Raw genomic sequence first — 18367 nt, 5'->3', positions numbered from 1 at the left:
ATAGGTTAAAAGGCATTTTAAGTGCCCTTTAAGTGTGTGACGGGAGAGATACTGTAGGAAATCACCTTGTTTTTCTGATTAATCGCTGGTACCTTCACAATAGGGAAGGCTGAGACTTCAGGACCTGGGGCTGGGGTGGTAGTCAAGGAGAATCTTGAGAAGATGGGAAAAGGTTTTCCAGGCACCGGGTGGAAGAGGCTTCTATGCATGAGTAGAATGTTTCCAGGAAGACACTCGGAGAAGGAAATGGCAACCCACTCCAGAGAGTGGGTTGATAGAGCCACTCCTGACCATAGACTGGTTCTGATAGGTGCAAATCAGTCAGGATAAGCTTTCCCCTTTGCCCCAGTGAGGAGTGGATATACTCACTACACTTAAGGGATTGCCTTCCAAGATGGAAAACTGAAGGAGCCATAGGAATGATTATAAAGGAACAGTAACAAGTGGCATCACTGCTAGCAGAATTTGCCCCTTAATCATATGCTGACTTGTACTGTTTCTTCCTAACTCTGTTGGGTCCATCATATCCACTCCTACTGCCCTCAGGAACTCTCTGAGATACAGTTGGGCTAGATCAGCAATTTCTTAGAACCTCAAGGTTAGAAGGGCTCTTAAAGTTTATGAGACACCCTACCTTTCCATCTGTACAACAGTCCTGGGTACCAACTTTTTGAAGGGTCATGGTGATTTTCAACAGTAAACTTCTGCCTGTTCCCTAGAGGTGTTTGAAGATGTGACTGGGGGCATGGCGAGCATTTTGGGTTGTCATATGAATAGGGGGCATCTAATGCATTTAGTGGGCAGTGACCATGGATTCTAAATCATCTCAAAGCACAGGAAAGTCCTATTCAGTGAAGAATTGTCCTGTTTTAAATCCCAATGATTTTACCTTTAACAAACACTTCAAAAACTGGAGTTCATTCAAGGAAGAGTAACCAAAGTGATGGTCACCAGTGGATAATTTTTATATGAGACATATTTCAAATCACTATAAAGAAGCTCTTTCTCTTTTTCTTCTTGTAGTCTTATTTACCCCCATAAATATTAACAGTTAACAATTTCTCTATATATGTAAGAATATATACATTTATATGTTTTAAAATTTTTAAACAAAACATCATACTGTCCATTGTTCTGTAAATTCCTTTTTTGCTTTATAACATTCCTTGGATATATTTTCATATTGTCGGGTATAATAATGATAATGACTAATTATAAAAATTTCTAATTTTTATTAAATGCTGACTATAAACCAAACACTGCCAAATTGTTTTATATAACTCATTTCATACGCTAGTCCTTTGAGATCGGTACTGCTATTAATCCCTGTGGCAGACTGACCCCAAAGTGCCCCCCACCACCATAATCTCCTGCTCTTAGTGTTCTCATCCTTGTACAGTCCCCTCCCCTTGAGTGTGGTTGGGATCTATGATTTGCTTCTAACCAATAGAACATAGCAAAAATGATGGATATCATTCTCATGATTGCATAACATTATGTAAGGCTCTGCGCTTGCCAGGTGACTCAGTGGGTAAAAGAATCTGCCTGCTAATGCAGGAGATGCAGGAGACATGGGTTTAATCCTTGAATCAGGAAGATCCCCTGGAGGAGGGCATGGCAATCCACTCCAGTATTCTTGCCTCGAGGAGGGCATGGCAATCCACTCCAGTATTCTTGCCTGGAGAATCCCATGGACAAAGGAGCCTGGTGGGCTACAGTCCATGGGTCACAAAGAGTTGAACACAACTGAAGTGACTGAGCATGCACACAAGCACATGGAAGGCTCCATCTTGCTTTGGACACTCTTTGGGGACTTGGTGAAATAAGCAGCTATGTTGCGTGGAACTGAAGCAGCTTTCTAGAATCTGAGGACACCCTCTTGGGTCTGAAGGTGACCTCTAGATGACAGCCAATAAGAAACAGGGATCCAAAAAAAAAAAAAGAAAGAAACAGGGATCCTCAGTCTTATAGACATAAGGAAATGAATTCTGCAAATGACTTGAGCAAGCTTGAAATCAGATCCTTCCCCAGTTAAACTTCCAGATGAGAACACTACCCAGCTGACACCTTGATTGCAACTGTATGGGGCCCTGAGCAGAAGGTCCAGTTGAGTTGTGCCTGGACTCCTGATACATGGAAACTGTTCAATAATAAATTTATATTGTTTTAAACCTCCATGTGGTAATTTGTTATAGAGCACAGGAGACAAATCCAACCCCATTTTACAAATGAGGAAACAGAGGCAGAGAGGAGCTAAATAACTTGCCTGAGGTCACGTAGTAGCAAAGCTGGTATATGAGCCCTGGCTTTAGAGTTCATGATCTGTAACAAGCAGTCACTCTGCTTGTCTGCCTCTACACAGACTACCTCATTGTTTTAAACGTCTGAAAGGTCTCCCATTACATGGATAAACTGACATTTATTTCTCCATATTCCTACCAATAGTCAGTTGGATTGTTTCCTATTTGTTTATTTATGTGTTTGAATGAAAGATATGCTATATTAGATATCTCTATTTCTTTGATCACTTTTACAAATATATCTTTTAAATAACTTAGCAATAGAGTTGCTGGACTAAAGATTATTTGTATTTAAAGATTTGATATGACCAGTTTTCCTCCAAAAAGATTATACCAATGGAATGGAACTTTCTGTCAAAATTGCCTGAAAATGGAATGGGAATGTTTTGGGGCAAAGATGGCAAATTGAACACACATTTCTAGTTCTTTCTAAAACTAAAATAAAGTACTTTTTATGTGTTTTAAGGTACAGACCAACACACATGAGGGAATTAGAGAAGGAGTCCAAACGAAAGTATCCTAAAGGTGGAAAGCATGTGGAAAAGTGGTAACCAACTTAGCAGATCTGGCAAGGGTGAATCCTAGGCTGGTAGATCTAAATTTAGATCAACTTTCTAAATTTCAGAATTCCCCAAAGACTTTGGAATTGGCATCAGGTATGTATGGACCTCGGAGAAGGCAAGGGCATCCCACTCCAGTACTCTTGCCTGGAAAATCCCATGGTTAGTGGAGCCTGGTAGGCTGCAGTCCATGGGGTTGCTAAGAGTCGGACACGACTGAGCGACTTCACCTTCACTTTTCACTTTCATGCCTTGGAGAAGGAAATGGCAACCCACTCCAGTGTTCTTGCCTGGAGAATCCCAAGGATGGGGGAGCCTGGTGGGCTGCCGTCTATGGGGTCGCACAGAGTCGGACATGACTGACGCGACTTAGCAGCAGCAGCAGCAGCAGCAGCAGCAGCAGCGTGTATGGACCTAGAGTGAAGGGGGAAGCATACAATTAGCTGACTGATGCTGTGAGGTAGTTAAGAGTCCTGGACCCTTCCAACAATTCAATGATGCTAGATCCCATTTCCACTCCAACTTCAACAGGAGCCTGGAGTCTATTTTTTCCCTCTGCAGATGATAAAACAGTCTTTGGACTGAGGACTCAAGCATAGTTGAGGGCAATGGCAGAGATTGTGCCCCAAGACACCCCTCAGATCTTAGAATTTTATCAGCTAGGACTCTTAACTTTCAAACAGAAATCTAGAAAAGTATGCTCTAGCATATCTGGTCAACTCAAGAAGAAATACCTGATGTTTCTGATGTTTAATAAAAACCCAGCTAGATTAAAGTGAAACCAAAATTGGACAAAGCTCATTCAAAGTCCAGAGCTTCCAGTCAGTTTTTAAATTCCAATTTGATATAAGCAGACAATCGAGGAATACCAGACTTCAGAGAACAGCCTCAAATGAGAGATAGAGACCAAAAAGTCAAACAAACAACTGGAAACAGCTAATTCATAGAGGAAAAAAAGAGATTATGCAAGAAAAAACTTCAAGGTTAAAATACTAACCAGAAAATAAAAATAGGATGCTAGAAAGAGCAAATTATAGAACACAAAAAGCTCTTAGAAATTGATAAAATAACATAAAAATGAATATTTCAGTAGAAGGGTTGGAGGAAAATGTTGAGAAAACATCTCAGAAATTAGAATACAAAGAAATGAGATATAAAACAAGGGAGAAAAGTAAAGATAAAATAATTAGAGGATAAATCCAGGAAGTGCAGTTTCTGAATGAGTGGCCAAAAGAGGGAACAGAACAAACCAAGGAGAGGAAAAAAAAAATATTTCCCAGAACTGAAAGGCATGAGTTTCCTGACTGAAATTATCTATTGAGTGCCCAGCACAGTGCAAGAAAACAGACCCACACCCAAGGCACAGCATTGTGAAACTTCTCTGTCCATCACTCAAGACAAGGAGACAATTTTAAAAGCTTCAAAGGGAGACTAAACAAATCATATACAAAGAACAGCTATCAGAATGACTCTAGATTTCTCTATAGCAACGCTAGTATACAATTTAGAATCAGGTGTGAGATATAATCAAGATATATTTAGTCTTGAAAACATGCAAAAATTTTACCTCCCACACAACCTTTCTCAAGAAGCTACTGAGGAATGAGCACCTCTGAAACAATGGAGAAAACCAAATAAGAGAGAGACAGGACATACAGGAAATAGGAGAAAGATGAAGGGGCTCTCCAGGTGATGGGAAAGGAAGTTCCCAGATGCCAAGTGTGCAACTACGTATGTGAATGTCTTGAGAGGAAATTTAGACATGTGACAGAAAACTGAGGGCTTGAATTACAGATAAATACATAAGAAATTAAGCAAAGACAAAAGGTGAGTCTTTTTATTCATTCCAGAGGAATGAGTGAAATATAAAGATGTATAAGAAAGGAAAAATAATCATAGCTTAAATCCTGACTCAACTCTGAATAATGTTTAGTTATAGTAAAGTGTGTTAGTCACTCAATTGTGCCCAACTCTTTGTGACCCCATGGACTGCAGCCCACCAGGCTCCTCTGTCCATGGGATTTTCCAGGCAAGGATGCCATTTCCTTCTCCAGGAGATCTTCCTGACAGAGGGATTGAACCCTGGTCTCCTGCATTGCAGGCAGATTCTTTATGACTGAGATACCAGGGAAGAACTAGTTATAGTAATGTAAGCACTACATGCTGATCTAACCACAATCATCACATAAAGTATATTGGGGACTTCCCTGGTGGTCCAGTGGTTAAGAATCTGCCTGCCAATGCAGAGGGCCCAGTTTGGATTCCTGATGCAGGAAGATTCCACATGCCATGGGGCAACTAAGCCCCTGTGCCCCAACTACTGGGCCCATGCTCTAGAGACTGCATGCTGCAACAAGAGAGGCCACCCCAGTGAGAAGCCTGCACACATCAACTTGAGAGTAGGCCCCCAAATTTTATAAAAGAATTACCTTAAAAAAATTGAAAGTGGATATCTCTAGTGAGGAGTTTCTGTTTTTCCTTAGCAAATCTTGTTGAACTCCTTAAATTGTGTGCATGTATAACTTTGATTTAAAAAAAAATTTTTTTTTTGATGTGTTTGCCTCTGGTGTGTTATTTCTGATTTAGAGTACTTCTTAGGAGGATGATGTAAAAGATGATCCAAACATCTTGAGGTTGATTGGATGAAATTTCTTTAGATTTGCTTCCAGACCTGGAGTTTGATGAACTAATGATTTTCTAATGGGACCATCTGTTTTCCAGAGTAGTTGATTTCCCATTGAACTGCAGAAAAGTTCTTCCTTAAACTGAAATATAGCTTTGTATAATCTCTACTGTCAGATATAGTTTTACTACTTGGGGCACAAAGAACAAATCCCATCCCTTTTCTTTACCAGCCCCTTTGAAACATGATTAAACTATCATCATTGACAAACTATCCCTATTTCCCACACCTACTTGCATGCTTTTTGGTCTTCTCACATTCTTTTCAACTTCCTGTGATTACATTCTACCTCTAAAGACAGGGTGTGTGTGTGTGTGTGTGTGTGTGTGTGTGTTTCAGAATATTCCCATTGTGGCTTGTTTGTTATAAAAATTTTCAACACTATACTGACCACAAAACACCTCCTCCTTGGATGTAAAGATTAGTGGTTAAGAGTAGACCTCACCTGTAAAATGGGGACAATGTCAGCATCTTCCTCATGTGAAAATTAAACAACATAATATATGGCCAGCACTTAGAACAAAGACTGGCACAAAGTAGGTGTTCAATGAACATTAGCTATTAACTTTCCCCCAAAATTGTTTTATTAATGTAGCCCAAGACACCCATTAACACAGTAATCAATCAAACAACAAATATTTACTGAGTTCCTACTCTGTGCTAGATGCTGGGAATGAGGAGAATGAGACCATCCTCTTATCTGGAGGAGTCAGTAGCCCCTCACCAAGTTGATTTATTATATTAACTAAGAACTAAAATCCTTTATGTTTGTTTTATCTTTTCATTTTGAAAAAAGTGTACTTAAATTTTTTTAATCAAAGTTGTTTATGCCTATATAAAAAGTTAAATAGAATTGAAAAATTTGTAACAAAACAGTGGTTCCCTGCATCAGTCCTCACACTCCTCCAGGGCCCCTTTCCAGAGGCAACCGCTTGTCATTTTTTAGCCATTTCTTCTGGAATACACATCTTGGTGCTTCCAAATAACAGCCTGAATTATACTGTCTTAAATTGTGACTTTTAGACATTTTCTGTCACCTATTGTGGTAAGAGTTGGATAAGCATCCAACTCTCTTATACCCCATTCCTCTCTGTACCTGTGCCCCATGCTCCTAAGATAATACACCTTGCTTAAATCAACTTATGTACTTACGTCACTTGTTAAGGAAAGTACAATTCACAGTTGAGCATTGTGGACTCTGGTTGTTTCTTTTCTCCTTATTTTTCCTGAAATTAAGAGTTGCCTTTCCTCCCATTTGTGTAATTTTCTTTGTACGACCTTCTAATAGACACACCTTCTGATAGTCACAAGTCAGCCACCATTAGCTAACCTACCATTGTCTGTCTCTCTCTTGAATGGAGCCTTCCACTCCTCCAACCTTGTCCTGGGGTAAGAGCTCTCTACACTGTTGCAGAGCTGTCACCCTGGGACTTCCCTTCACCATCAATCTTGGAATTCCCTGTTTTTCTCCTGAGTTGGATTTCTTATCTCTTCCTCTTTCTTGGTTTACTCGTTCATTTTGATGGAGAACATCCTCTTGGAGTCAAGGCAAAAAAAGGGTCTTTTCTTTGTTTCAGTGTTGTGAAATTTCACAATAATGTTCCTGGCCATAAGCCTATTTTTATCCATTATACTGGGCCCTCAGTAGTCCTTTCAGGAAATCTGGAAGCTCAGATCTTCTGAGAAATTTTCTTAAAGTATTTTATTGATGATTTCCTTCCTTTGGTTTTCTGTTCCCTCTTTCTGAAAAAGTTGTTAACCAGATATCCTTCTTTTGAGTTTTTCATTATTACCATTAATGTTTATTAATTTCTAATACTTCTGTTTTTGGCAAACCAAATGTTCCTTTTTAAGATTCCTATTCTTGTTTTAAGGGTGTAACGTCATCACATATTTAATAATACTTAAAAATTTATTTTAATTCCTGTATATATTTTTTCTTCCAAATTGCTTTTATCTAATAGTTTTGTTCTTTGATTTTCTTATTCTAGGCCTTCCTTAGATATCTGGTAACCCTTGGATGTCCGCTCAAGGTTAGTGAACCAAAAAGCTAATCGGAAGCTCTGAGTTTATAGACAGGGCTGGTTGACTTTGAGATTCCTATTATGTGATCTAGAAGCACTATTTTAGGAAACCTCTGATTAAGTTTTTTCTGGACATTTTGGGGGCTGGTCATACTCTCCAGAAAAACTTTTCTTACCTCCTCCAAGGTTATAAGTATGCTGCCTGTGTCCTGGTACCCTATTGAGGAAATAGGGCTGGGGAAGGAGAACTGGGAGTTACAGCATTTTAGGATCACCAAATGCCCCAGTTTCTGGTACTGTTCCCAAACCTACAACCAGGCCAGTTGACCTCCAAGCCAGAGTTTCTTCAAAGAATAAACATTCTGTCTCCCAGGGCTGTGGAAGAGCAGGGTGTAGACCCAGTGGTATAGAGCAGGAAAGGCTCTTGTGTGTGTTGTGTGTGTTTAGTTGCTAAATCGTGTTTGACTCTTTTTTTTCTTAAATCATGGACTGTAGCCTGCCAGGTTCCCCTGTCCATGGGATTCTCCAGGCAAGAATACAGGAGTGGGTTGCCATTTCCTTCTCCATGGGATCTTCCTGACCTAGGGATCAACCGCAGATTCTTTACCACTGAGCCGCCAGGGAGGGTTTAGAAGGCTCTAATTGCTTCTCAAATGGCCTCCACTCATTTCTTAGATCTGATTGCTTTGCTGTAGCCCTCAATTTCTGAAGTCTCTGGAACTGCTAGTTCTCAAGTCTTTTGAGGATTCTGCACTGTAAATTCCATTGGTTTTCAGGTTTTGTTTTGTTTTTTGTTTCAAATTACTATAGATTTAGAACTCAACATTCTATGATGTGCTCTATTGCTTCAGTACTAACTACATAAGAGCTCCATTGTTTGTCAGGATGATATTCTTTATTCCCCTCTCCTTCCCTTTCGCCCTTCTTTCTCATCTGCCTCTCTTTCTCTATTTTCTTTATTTTCCCTTTCTGGATATTAACCCTTTGGGATCGATCCTCTGTTTTTTTAAAGAAAACTTTTTTTTTTTTTCTCTCGTCAATCTGAGTCTTTTTTCCTATTCTTTCTGGGAGATTTATTCATCTTTATTATTTAACCCTTCCATGGAGCTTTTCATCTCTGCTATCATATTTTGAATTCCTAAGAGCTCTCTTTTTAAAAAATAGTATCTTGTTAAATGAATATGATATCTTTTATCTCGCTAAGGAAGTTGATATTAGCTTAAAACCTTTTTTTTTCCTACTCCTTGTAATTTTATTTCCCCTGAATTTCTTCTTCTTGTTAGTTTGTTTTAATCTGTTTCTTTCAGAGGTTTGGCTTTTCTCAAATGTCTTTGTCACTTATTTTTAGGGGAGGCACCACGATACTGGCTGGAAGTTTTGTGTAGGTAGGGCTTATCAGCTGGCAGGGTTTTCTGAAGAGACATCTGGCAGGGCTCTCAGTGTTTCCATTGGAGGACCTTTAAACGTCACTGTATGCAGGGAGTGGAGACAGATTGCTCTTGGGATATTCAGGGAGGAGTTGTCCAATCTGTTGCCTGGAGGATGTAAACTTGCCTTGCAAGTATTCTGATAGCTGAACCATTGAAAAGGGTTGGTCCAAGAGGCGCTGTTGGGGAGTGTGTGTGTACGTGCATGAGTACCTCATCATCCATTGTAACCTTCTCACTTAATCTCCCCGCCTCTGTTGGCATTTCATCCTGCCCACACCTGTGGCTCAAGTCCCATGGGAGGCAGATTCCTTTGGCTGCTTAGGGGTTTTTTCCTTAATCTTTTTCTTTTTTGTAATGCTATTTTAATGGGTTTTGGAAGAATAAACAGAAGAACTGGAATATACGGTCCACTTTTACATTTATTCTCACCTGCCCTGACTGAGTCATGTCTTCTCCCTGAACTTGTTTCTGTAATTGTGTACGAGGAACCCTACTCCCTTGAATCTTGTTTGATCCAAAAGGGCACCCTGGGGTTTTAATTCTGCCATTTACTATAAGAGTGGGGAGTACTTGGCTGTTGGGCTAGGCTCCCTTCTGCAGGGTAGCTACGGGCAAGAGAAAGGAGACTGCTATGAGAAACAAGCGTGCATGCTACATGTGCGCTTAGGCACTAACGATGTGGTAGCACCCAATCTGATGTGTATGTTGAACTCACACAGCACGTGCTCACCTTTCGCGTGGGGCTCCCGGCACTGCTTGTGCACCTCTCAGAAGCTGTGGTAGGGCCCTTGTTGTGTGCTTCACTCTGCAGTTCCTCCCAGAGATTGCCAGTCGCTCCCTCATCATGGAGCAGCGTTTATTAAGAAAGCTTGGGTGGTGCAACTTTTCCTTTTTAAATTCGTGCATGCAGCTGATGCTCTAACAAAAGGTCACAACCTATTAATAATTAATATAGAGCAGAAAATAGTAAATCTGACAGTTCAAATTGGGCAAAGCCATTGCTTTTGGATTGGAAATAGAATTCTATTAAAAAAGCTTAAAAACAGACAATCAAAAAACGAAAAGAACAGATGGCTTCCAGGCTCTATTTGGACATTTTGGAACTTAATGACTAACTACATTGAAAAGTCTTTCCTACCTAGTCACCAAACAAGAGATACCTATAAAACAGTTCTGTATTAGCTTACCTTTGAGTTACACCATAATTTTGAAAGTAATGAAACTACTTTAAAAGACTGTCCTATAAATCACATTAAAGCATAAAGAAGGTTTTCACTAATTCAGACTGGCCATCATCTTATTAGTTCGAAATGATCCATATTATTAAGGAGATGCTAAGGTTTTCTTTTGAATAACATGTGGACGCTTTAATGGAGCGTGAGGAATTCATTTCCTCTTACCGTCAAGGGCCCACGTTTGACGTCAGGGTCAAGCTGGGGTATTTTGAGGTGGGGCAGAACTAGCATTCTGGTCAAAGTTGGCATTGAGTCCTCCGCTGTCTTCCACATCTCCTTTGTGTGTCCACCACTCTCCATTGACAGGGTGGGAGGAAATGAGACACTACTTGTCATGACCTTAGGTGTATTTAGAAACGTCTTCTGAGAGAATGGCTTTCAACTGGAAATAGAATGCTTGTGGCCCAGAAGTTGTGTAGGTGGAATGTGGAATTTTTATAACAGTTCCTAAGAAGCCAGCATATTTTCACCCCATGATTATATGCAAGCATGCTAGACATTATTATTAACTTTGTAAATGTTCAATGGATTTTTTTTTTAACTTGTGTCAGTGACATTTATAGAATTCATTTTCAGTGTTTTATTTATCTGTGTTGTAGCTTAGCCTTAAGGTGTGTTGCATTGCAAAATTTAACTACTATGACATAATCATTTGCTAATGTTTTCTAGACATAAGAATAAAATTTACTCCCAATAATAGTATAGCAATGATTATGTCCTTAAAACATTTACCTCTTAAATAAAGGTAAGAGTAACATCAGAATGCATGTTAATATGTAATTTCTTCTCAGAAGAAGTGAATCTTTAACTTTAACCACAGTGAGACAGAGTTACTTTATGGAAGTATTGGTGGGATGTAAGATACAAAAATATTGAGTTCCACTTCTAAGTGACTGAGCAAAATAGAATCCAGGGCTGGCTCACAACTGCCTGAAGTTCAGCTTTCAGAGCTTCCCTAGCTGTGGATGTCTTTGGTGGCACTGGAGAGGAGCAAGTAAAGCAGCAAGGATCCTATAGCCTGGGAAATGTTGTGTTTATTTATTTTTCTTTTTGTAGCCATTTATCATGGAAAATTTCAGGCGTACACAAAAACAGAGAGACTCATATAACAAACCACCATTGCAAAAATTTATTTTTAACCTAATGGCTTCGACCTCATTTGGGAAAAAACAAAGTGGTAAATATAGGAAGTCTGCCAAGCCTGGTGGAAACTCAAAACCATGGCAAGGACAGACATATTTCCTTAGCTACCCAGGTCTACTCCTTCTCCAACGAATACCAGCATAATTTAAATGTCATTTTTAACAAGAAAAACACTTTCTGAACTTTTGACAGTGACATATTTCTTAGGACTCACATGAATTTGATAGGGTTCAGGGCAGGCTCATGGGAACAGATCTGGGTATCTGTCCGAGGTCAGGTATAAGTGGAGTCAATAGTAATAGAAGCAGCAGGAGAGACAAGTGCTGAAGAGGCAGCCATCGCAAGACCACAGTGGCCTGAAGAAAGCTATCAGATGAGGGACATGCTTGATTCATGGGCTTTAAAAATGCAAGTGACCTCTGGTACCTGCGAGCAGATTGTGCCTCCAAATCCCCACTCAACTTTTGTTCCAGCCACAGCAGGTGAGTGTTCCAGGGAGAAGAGGCAGAACATTCCTTTTTCAGAGGAATGCCACTGTTCAATTTACCACTTGGAAAACCCTAAAACCCCCCAGGGCCTTCCAAAATAGATGGGATTAGTCAGTAGTGACATTTACAGGTTTTTTTTTTTTCCTTCTTCCCTCATTCCCCCTTTTCTCAGGAATGACAAAAGTTTTTCTTCTGTCTACTTAGTAAACTTATCTCCCTAGAGGATTTTCACCTTGTGAAAGAAAAGCGTGGTTAAATTCTATACTAGATTTACTGGATCTTATTACAAAATGAAAATATCTAAATTGCTCCAGCTAGTTTAGGGAGGCGTTTCAACTATGCCGATAATGGAAAGGGCTTAATGGAAGCTATAAATTGGGGGAAATTGATGAATTAGTAGTGAAAATCTGAAATTTCTCAGCCCTCCAGTTGGATAATGACTGCTTTCCACACAGCAGAAACCAAGGAAACATTTATATAAATACTGCAAAATTCCTTTGTAACCACAGTGGTAGGTGTCCGGGACTCATACCTGCTTTGTAGACTGATGAAATGTAACCCTACATGTCAGGGAACAGGGATGTACTAATAGAAAAGGGAACCTAATGAGAGGTACCAGCTACCAAGGGTAAGGCCTAGCTGCCCGTTCATTCACTCATTAGTTCATTCATTCATGCACTCATCTTCCTTCTCTCCCACTGCAAGGCCTTTGGTCTCATGAGTGCTCCTAGTAGATCTGCCTCCTATTCTTCCTTCAGCTCTCAGCCAAATTTCACTTCCTCTGGAATACCGCCTGAGCCCCTTTACCTCCACCTCCACCTAACAGGTGGGTCACGTTCTTACTGAACTGCTCTCTGTGGTGTATAACAGATACTCAGTAAATATTTATTAAGTGAATGAATAAGCTAATCCTTCATCCAGGTATTCTTTTGTCTTGCCTTACTAGGCAGGACTTTACTAAACAACAGCTATGGAAGAACCCTGGCCAGGTGAGCAAGTCCTTTCACACCTGAGGACTCAAACAAGTCAGGACCCACCTTCTTCAAAACTGGAGGGAGCTGAGCATGAGATGGTTTTCAGCCTGAGTCTATGGGTGGAAGTTTATGGAATTAATCAGAATGGGCAGAGAGAGAAGAAACAGTCAAAACTAAACTTATACTTGTGCCAAGCTCATGTGACTCTTAGAATTTGAAATATAATTTTTCTGGTAAGGAAACTGTGGCCTGGAAGACTTAGTTAATGAGTAAGTTACTTACTTACTTGGTGAACTTGTTTCTGTGAGGTTCCTTTGAATTTACTAAAAGTTGTTGTGGATTGAAGTATTGGAAACTGCAGCATGTTTTGGTGCCTTGGGTTTGAAGGGAACATGTTATTTCTGGAGAAGTAGAAGGACTCAGAGTAGTAGACCCAGAGGAAACATCTGGAAGAGAAAGGGAAGCTCTCAGAGTCTTAGGGTTCTTCTACCCTGGGAGGGTGGTGACCAAGGGGGTACCAGCAACCCTACCAGGAGAGCATTCTGAGAGAGGGTTGTTTCTTCAGCAGTTGATTTTAGCCACTGCAGAGTTTTACCAGAAAGTAGATTTCTTTCGTGGCAGTGTAGAAACTTCGGGGTGGTTCCAGTTCCTAAATACTCCTTCTGTTTAACTTAGCTGTTCTATTTAATAGGCCATCAATTGCATATTTTCTGAATAACTGTACCTCATCTGCAGGTTTTTTGTGGTTACAAAACCCTTTCACATACACTAGATTCCTTGGTCCCATTACACTCCTGTGAAGAAACTAAGACTGGACATCTTGAGGTTTACCCAAGAGGCACATGGCAGGTTAGTGGAGGAACAGTTGCTTGAACCAGGTTCCTGACTTGGGTCCTATACTGTGTACCACATGTGGCTCACAGGAAAGGAAGTGTTCCTCTGGCGGTCTGGAGACACGTAGCAAAGAGTGACAGGGGTTTTGAAAGCACTCAAATTTTACTTAATGTATATGCTGTTTTTCTCAGAGGCATGTTTACCTACTTTTCTTCTTACCACATGCCACAGCAGAGGGTGACAGAGGGGAGCAACAACTTATAAGTAAGGTGATTGATAGTAGTGGATGGCACAGTAGTTACAATCTGGTAGACACCAAAACTTTCACGTGCATTCATTCATTTCCTCTCACAACAAGTCCATGAGACAGGTACTGTAATTATCCCAAATTTACAAATGTGGTAACAGGCACAGAGAAGTAAAGAAAATTAAGGTCTCATAGTGAGTTTAGTGTCTGACATTTGTCTTCTTAACCACCGATTTTTTGTTTTAACCTACTGACCTTTTTACCTATGAGATTATTAAACCATTTGAGTACAAAGGAAAGGCCTCAATATTGCATTGTAGAAAATACTCTGAAAGCTCTGGGTTTCAAAAAAGTTACTTTTCTTTCTAAAGTAATTATCTAGAAAATTATACTCCCTGAAAAGATGATGCACAAGCGCAGCACACCACTCAAAACTACTAAGAAACATGTAAGACAGTTGGTCTCCTTTCATCCAGCGTCTGCTCTGTTTCCCTCTCTGGAGGCATCTGCTGTTAACAGTTTCTGGTGTTGAAAATGACGTTTGGAGATTCACTTTCTCATTAGTGATTGAAGTAGCGAGAAATGATGTAGCAGGAGCCCCACCTCTGGCCTCAGCTGTGTCCTCTGTCAGGACTGAGGTACCTCGGGGCTGTCTGCAAACTGGCAGGCCGCCAGCCAGAAGTCAGAGGGTGGGCAAAGGGAGGAACTCTGGGAAAGATGCGTGCCTCTGGGGAGAAGGAACTTGGCCCCACATCAAAGCTCTTAGGCTTAATTGGGGGTGAGGGGGATTCTGAGCCAGCAGTGGTGATTTCCTCAGCTCCCATAGCAGATCCTCTTGAAGAGTCTTTTCTGAGTCCTTAGGTTTGGAGGGAACCCAATGGGTTGAGGTAAAGCTTGCAAGGGCTGCTTCTTTGAATATTCTGGAAAACGCTGAGTACAGCATGGGGACTTCTCCATCACAACAAATCTCAATAAGGAGGAAAACGTTCTTCCTCAGCTCCGCATAGATCACCAGAGGGTGCTGGCCCCTCTGAGTTCCCTGGGAGTGGCGACAGAGGGTCACTGAGGCAGTAAGGCCTCGAGGCTGCACAGAGGGTGTTAGAAGTAGGCTTTTCAGGTCAGCCTGTCTAAGGGGCTCCAGAACTAGAGAGGGACAAAATGGCAGGGCTCAACTCTACCAAATGATAGCTGCCTATGATGAATACATATGGGATAAAAATGTTTGCTGATTCTTCTTTGTTATTTTCCTTTCCTGAATTGGCCCTTTTTCTTCCCCTTTCCTGTCCAGGTCCTGCTTATCATTTAAGATGTGGTCAGGCAACTCCTTCTCTATTACCCCTACCCCAACCCCAACCCCTGGCCCTATATATCTGTCATTACCTGACTTGTATTAAAATGATATGCTAATGGATCAGTCTGAGACCATGAACTTCTATTTAGGGTTGGTTTGGGTCAGTTTTGTAGTTTGAGTGCCTGGATTCTGAAAAATATCTTAGAGAAGTGTAGAGTTCATGTAGGATGCTCTGAACTACGCCTGGGATGCTATTCCTCCTTGCAGAATATCCCTCTCTGATGGTTTGGGCCAGCGGATGAGCTAATTTTTGCTAGCTTGACAGACAAAAGAATTTGCCTTTAGGTTGAGAATGGGGCTAAGATGTGTGCTAAACTGTTAAGTGATTTTGGTTTATGAATGAGCATATTTGGAATAGACCACACTGGAAAATGGGCTACATTAACACATCATATAACCATTTAATTATCTTAGATAGTCATCAAAGTACTAACTATATCACTCAAGTTTGGGTCACTGGAAAAAAAAAAAACAACCCAATTGAGAAATCCCATCCTGTTTCTGTGAGGGAAATGCTCTGTGAGTGTCTGTTGAGGTGGTCTGAAGAAAGACTCCACATTTTTATTTGTTCCCACCTCATGGTTTGTCTTTTTTTTTCTTTTTCCCTATGTCTTTCTGTATTCTAGATGTGGTTCTTTAAATGATTTGACTTGGAAGCAAGATTGGGATATAGGATATGGGTCAGTGTGGAGGTTGATAAGTAAATGCCTAATTGTTCCTAAGTGATGAGGGGAAATAGATGGTAACTAGTACATTTCTGGCTTGTAGCCCTTTCTGTCTCTTTAGAAGATTGTCAGGGACATAGGAAAAGAAAAAAGTCTGAATTCTCTGAGTAGGTTCTGCTTTGCATAGTTTCAAATAAATGAACTAAATCTCTGCCTTAAGACTGCAAGTCTAGAGGGAAGGCAAAAAAAGAGAAAAGACTGCAAATCTACATGTGATGGTGCAAGCTGAAGGTTTACACTCTGTAAAAGTGGTAATTTCCCCATTCGGAAGGCAAGGAGACAGGAATGGGAGGGGTGGGTGGGGGAATCAAAGTGTAGGTCAAAAATTTGAATTTTAAGTGCAATCTTCTTAGTCATCACTTTCATTTCTGTCTTCTAGGGAAATCTGACACAGCTAGAAAGCAATGGAAAACACTAAGGGTTACATCAGATGTTGAAGAGAAACTGATCATGTCGTGGAGATGAAAAGGATCTCTCTTAAGATGGATTTTAAAAAAGCTGGTCATTTAAAGATAGTAGTCTTTTGGGGGAGAAGCTCACAGGGTTCCAGAGACCAATTAGTCTCTTGTTTACAATCTTAGCCTCATTTTAGAATAAGGAATGGAAGTATTCTTATGCTCTTTCTCTTCCTTTCAGCATATATTTGCAAGGTGGGCTGCAAATTTTCAGCCCATTTCAGCATGTTTCCCTGTAGAGAAAGTTCTAGATTCACCCTGTGAAGCAACATCTACAAGAAGTTTTAACATTGTTAACTGTTTCGCTTCCATTCTGTTGGACAAGTGGTTTTCTTTGATTCTTTCTTAACTCTACATCTAAAATTAGCCTCAGTGTTCCTGGCACTCTGTATGACCCAGGGGAGGGTTAGGAAGGAAGTAGAAGATGTGGAGTGAGAGGGCATTGGAGAAAAACAGCACAGTAATGATAAGAGTACCATCTGTGTAACACTTGTCAGTTTAAAGGTCATGTCCCATTAGTTCTTGCCACAAACAGGCTGCATAGCTTTACTCTCTCCATTTTACAGAAGAGGATAGTGAAGCTTGAAGTTAAAGGATTTGCCTAGGATCACATTCCAGTAGATGATGGAGTCTGAACTTAGAAACAGTATTCTGGCTCTAAAGTTGTGTCAGATTTCATTGCAAATTGGCTATTTTAGTCCAATATCTGTACACATGCATGTGGATGAGGCATCTTGAGTGCCTGAAGTGGCATGTGGCTCCTCAGGGGTGCTATCTTGGGGGAGGATGCGTGCACGTGGATTAGTAAAGGTGTCAAGGAGATCCTCCTTGGGGAGGAGGGTGGAAAGCAGCATGAGAGGAGGACAAAGGCAGAAACTAACTGGAACCAACTAGAGTGGGTTGGGGAAGGAGACCGACCTTCCTAGGCAGAAGAACCTTGGCTGGAAGAAATGAGAGACAAGTCTAGGGACATTGGGGATGTGGCTATAAGGGGTAGGGAAAAAGCAATACCTGGAATTTTCTTTCCGTGGCCTCAAGGAGCCCATGGCAAAAGGACTGTGAGCTCTCCTAAGAACGTGTTCTGCACTGGTGGGTAGAAAAGGGGGTTGCCAAATGAATTATATATAGAAGTCTGTGCAAGGGAAGTTCTTATGCAAAATGACTAAACACGCTCCACCGCCCTGCCTGGTTACTTATAAACGTGGCATGTGTGCAGAGTTGATGGGAGTCCAGATGTTGTCTCAGAGACTGCTCAGAGAAAAACTGAGAATGAACTTGCAGAAGCTGATGACAGTCTGTCCCTCCATCATAGTGGAGACAGTTTTAGCCACATTCCCATTAAGCATTTCCTCTATCGAGCACTGTCTCGCCTTGAAACTTGGGGAAGACCCGTGTCAGAGCCATTTTCAAAGGAGGGACTAAGAGCTTGGAGACAGGGAGAGAAGAGATTGAAGCAGACCCGGATGATCTCTGCAGTTACTTAACTTTCTAGCCACACATCACTTTGTAAACCTCTGAATCATAGGCCCAATATCACCATGTATGCGGGGCATTCTAGTTACCTTGAAATCTTGGACTCATAGGTTGTGGGTGGCAGCTGGTCATGCCAGGGAGACTCCTCTGCACAGTGTCACAAGCACAAGAGAGAGCTTCGATTTCATGAGAGACAATCTCGGGAACCCACAGCAGTAGAGTGGGGAGGATTTTGGAGCCTGGAGAGGGGAGCTGGGTTACAGAAGTGCCCTCACACCTTCCTCTGCAGCTTCCCTAGGTCTCAGGAACACATGACAACAAGAGACATTCTAAGAGTTAGTGCTTGACTGGCTGCACCCGGAGTCTCTCAGGGGGCTACTTGGCTGATTCTAAGACAAGGGTTAGCCTTCCCTTATCCAGTATGGCTAAGAACGTAGAACAAGGG

At 41.0% G+C, this 18367-nt stretch overlaps 1 long non-coding RNA gene across 1 annotated transcript in view; it reads left to right on the top strand.

Annotated features, from left to right (window-relative positions):
* Positions 1–18367, top strand: part of LOC133072140 (uncharacterized) — a 116503-nt gene that overhangs the window by 61345 nt on the left and 36791 nt on the right. Inside the window, exon 2 of the long non-coding RNA XR_009696641.1 lies at positions 7535–7576. This is a non-coding gene — a long non-coding RNA (uncharacterized LOC133072140). The remainder of the gene's footprint in view (positions 1–7534; positions 7577–18367) is intronic.

The sequence above is a fragment of the Dama dama genome, chromosome 18 (assembly GCF_033118175.1).
Source record: "Dama dama isolate Ldn47 chromosome 18, ASM3311817v1, whole genome shotgun sequence".
In the NCBI taxonomy this organism is placed as follows: domain Eukaryota; kingdom Metazoa; phylum Chordata; class Mammalia; order Artiodactyla; family Cervidae; genus Dama; species Dama dama.
This window is presented reverse-complemented; position numbering and strand designations above follow the sequence as displayed.